The 4,277-nt window shown below is 36.3% G+C and overlaps 1 pseudogene; it reads left to right on the top strand.

Moving 5' to 3' along the window:
* Positions 1-3,607: 3,607 nt before the first annotated feature.
* LOC102765878 lies at positions 3,608-4,257 on the top strand (annotated as a pseudogene).
* The last annotated feature ends 20 nt before the right edge of the window (positions 4,258-4,277 follow it).

Here is a 4,277-nt window from a genome sequence, read left to right as displayed (position 1 = left end):
CGTCGGCCTGCAGACTGAAGGGTCCCGGGTTCGATTCTGGTCAAGGGCATGTACCTGGGTTGCGGGCACATCCCCAGTGGGAGATGTGCAGGAGGCAGCTGATCGATGTTCCTCTCTCTGCGATGTTTCTAACTCTCTATCTCTCTCCCTTCCTCTCTGTAAAAAATCAATAAAATATATTTAAAAAATAATAATAGTGGCTTATATTGGAGGCAAATGGAGGACTGAATAACTGCCAAATTCCTTCAAATCTGATGATTCAAATTGTGTGACAAAGTTCCTCATAGGCACCAGAAGTCTACATCTGAAAGCTACTCCAGAGTGCTGGTGTGCATCATTCTGTATTTTCATTTCTAACTCAAAACTGTATTTGTGGTGGGAAGGAAAAAGAAAGCAGGAAGCAACTAAGGAAGAAGAAGTAAAGTAACATTAATGACCTTGTCTTTATTTACTTCCTTGGAACTACATAGAACCAGAACCAGAAGTAGTATTTATGAACACTAATTACAAAAAGAGTACAGTCTTCTAGAATTCTGGCAATGGTAGTCTATCACTCAGTATATTCTTCTACATAAAGCACTTCCATTGCGGCTCAATTTTACTTTGAATTAAATAATGAGCAATAATTTGTCATTTGGGGAGGCAGAGAAGAATTCTCTGTAAAATGCTAAAATAATTTAAATATCTCAATCTGACACCACAACATAGATACTTCATGGTTTCAGGTTCCAATGCCAGGAACCTGATGAGTGAAATCCCCTAACTAAGACTATACAAAAGCATTTTTAAAGTATCACTTTAATGAAGGGCTGCTGTAAATACTTAAAACATTTATAAGAAGTCTATGTGTTCTTCTAAAATGGACATTGAAAGAATTATTTTATAAGTTTGTGGAAAATATTAGATTCTTATAGCAACAATTATTTTTTTCTCAGACATTTTTTAAATAAACTAAGTGCTTACGAAATGTATTCTTTAAAAAATCTCACATCTGTAACTGAGCTTTCAATCTCATAACTTTAGTGACTGAATGCGGGAAAAGATAAAAATCTAAAGTTTAATAATACCAATGAAGAGAATGCTTGAAACCTGGGAATTGCTTTGAGACACATATTAAGTTGGGCCAGGCAGACAATATAAATGCAAAAACTGGAAGAAAAGGCATTTCTGAGAAAAATGAGTTCAGGTTTTCAGTGAATTCAGTTACACGATGAATTACAAAAGATATATTGCTTTTAGAAGAAAAATAAAAGGAGGGAAGGGAGGAAAGAAGAGACTAAGCTAGTGAAGAAGGTACTGATGCATCTTAAGTCACTGAAGTTTTAGGCAAACAAATATAATGTGTTTAGCATCATTAATATACGTGTTGTCACAGATGACTTCTTGAAAGAAAACAAATGACTTGTAAATCTTAAGTACACCAAGCTGCCTATGCACATGCAATTGTAGTGAGGATACATAAAGCATCACAGAGTAAATGGTGTATCACTCTGATTCAGTGCTTGCTGTCATTTTCACAGAGATACATACACAACCAAAGGCAATGTATGAGTGATTCCGGAGGGATATTGAAGAGACGCTGAGCATATATACACAGCTATATAAATCGACTCTCATCCGTAGATAATTTAGAGACAGAAATAAACCATGCTATTATAACACAATGTAGCTTCTCTTGGTACCATAAAGACAATAAACATAAAAAAGACACTTTGAATGGTTCTATCAAGTCATAATGAAAATGACTTTCATATGGAAAACACTCAAGCGCTGTTTTCAAAGATTAATTCGCTTGAAATTGATTTGTTTAAAACCATTTCCAACTCCTGCATCCTGACATGCTTGATTCTTGGTCATTAAGCAATGAACCCTTTTGATGTTAGACCACATAATCACATTAGTGAAACTGAAATGTACAGCAAAGAATATTATTTAAAAAGTATAACTGCCAAAAGAAGAAGAAAATTAAAAGCATTTCTACCCAATCACTGAAAATTGTATTCTCAGTAATTTTTTAGATTAAAGTGCCTGCAACTATAATGTGTCTGTACCAGTGTTTAAAATGAAGCAAACAGCATTCCTATTACTACTAGCGGCTAATACACACAGGAGTTTATTAAGTAATAGAAATCAGTTATTATAAATAAAGTTGGTTCGGCTCTGTGGAATATTATCTCAAAATTATAGGAATGGCCAAGAGCAGAACTCCAAGTCAGGCCAATGTAGGTGTCTTTGTTTTCTTCACAGTGTGACTTTTTGGGGAAAGCTACAAAAAGCTTTGTAAGCCTCAGTTTCTTCATCATAAAAATGGGAGATAACATATGCTGTTTTAACAATAAAAATTTGGAACTAGTAGATAAATAAGTTCCAGGGATTTAATGTATAGAATAGTGACCATATACAACAATACTGGGTTGTAAACTTCTAAATAGTAAGAAACTAGATCTGAATTATGCCCACCACAAACAGGAAATCATCATTATGGGATATGATAGAGAGTTAGCTAACACTATGGTGGTGAACATATGGCAATTTGTACCAAATCAACAGGTTGGGCATCTCAAACTCACACAGTGTTATGTATAGAATAGTGACCATATACAATAATACTGGGTTGTAAACTTCTAAATAGTAAGAAACTAGATCTGAATTATGCCCACCACAAACAGGAAATCATCATTATGGGACAGGATAGAGAGTTAGCTAACACTATGGTGGTGAACATATGGCAATTTGTACCAAATCAAGAGGTTGGGCATCTTAAACTCACACAGTGTTATATGTCAATTATATTTCAATTAAAATAAAGTAAAAGAAAAAATGTAGGAGATCATCATGCCTCTGTTCTAGGTTTGTTATGGGAATTAAATACAATAATGTGTACAGAGTGCTGATGGCAGAACGCCCCCAATAAAATTTTTAAATATTACTATTATCATTATGAGTTAATTTTTTTCTATCAAATGGGAACAGTAATAGGGCTTCATTGGTCCTTTCATATATTAAATAGATAAGAACTAAAAGGCAAAATTCCATAAAGAACTTGATAGTTTCTTTCTTCAGGAGTTTTTCAATAACCTAGGGGCAAAACTACCTTAGAGAAAGTGGGGAGATGTCAGGAGGGAAAAAGACAAGACCTAGATTAGTCCTATATTAGTCAAGTCCGGAATAACTGTGCTGTGAGGTATTAGGAAGAAAAGAAATATTTACAAGAATCTCTGCAGCCCCCTTGTCAGGCACTCCTACAATGCCTCATTTGATTCTTGGACCAATTTGGTGAGATATTCATTTCATTCATAAGGAGTCTCAAAGAAGGTCCAGTATATTTAACCCAATTCCTTTTTTCTATCTCGTGAGGCTTTCAGGAAAGAAACTATAAATATGTAACACTAAAAGAAACAATGACTATATCAAAGACATTTCTGAAGTTTATAAGTTTTACATTTACTATCAGGAATCAATCCATCCCCTAAAATATCCATAATTCTAAACATGAAGGGCCTCCTCTAAATAATTAACTTTCGGATAAGATTGTAAAGAGAAATCCAATTTGTAGAAGCATTGCATTCCAGCAAGAGGAAGTTTAACACAATAATAAAAGGTAGGGATGGAAGACTACCAGACTGCGGAAGAGACCACTTTTGCTGTTGACGAAGTGAGCAACATTGTGTAAGAGGCTATATAGAAAGTGCCATCGGTGGCAACACCTATCAGCACAGCAAAGTCAATCAGTGGACCACAAATGTCATAGAACCAACTTTAAGCCAACTCACCAAGCTGGGAAAACCAGTCAAATACACTGTGACCTGTATAATTATGCAGAAGAACGGAGCAGGACTACACAGGGCGAGTTCTTGCTTCTGGGACAGCTCTACTGACGGGAGCTGCACCATGCGATGGGAGAACAAGACCATGTACTGCATCGCCAGCGTCTTCGGACTGTCCATCTGACTGACCTCCTCATCCCCCCAGGCTCTTTCTCCTCTGTCTCAACATTTCTCCGATCTTCTAACCACCAGCCATAAATTCAGTGAACAGCTTTCCCACTCTTTGTTTTCTGTGGCATTCTCAACATGCAGAGAAAAACACAAATGACCGCACTGTCCTATGATCAGCACACCCTCCCTCACGGATCATTCTTGGGCAGTCGGAACCTGGACTACCATGTGACCACACTCTGAATATCTCTGTTCAAAGGTGCTAAACACTCACCCTGCTAGTGTGAACCTTTCTCTACTCTGAAATCATTCAAACACACTAATTTTTCCATATTTTGT

Source organism: Myotis davidii, unplaced genomic scaffold (assembly GCF_000327345.1).
Source record: "Myotis davidii unplaced genomic scaffold, ASM32734v1 scaffold115, whole genome shotgun sequence".
In the NCBI taxonomy this organism is placed as follows: Eukaryota; Metazoa; Chordata; class Mammalia; order Chiroptera; family Vespertilionidae; genus Myotis; species Myotis davidii.
This window is presented reverse-complemented; position numbering and strand designations above follow the sequence as displayed.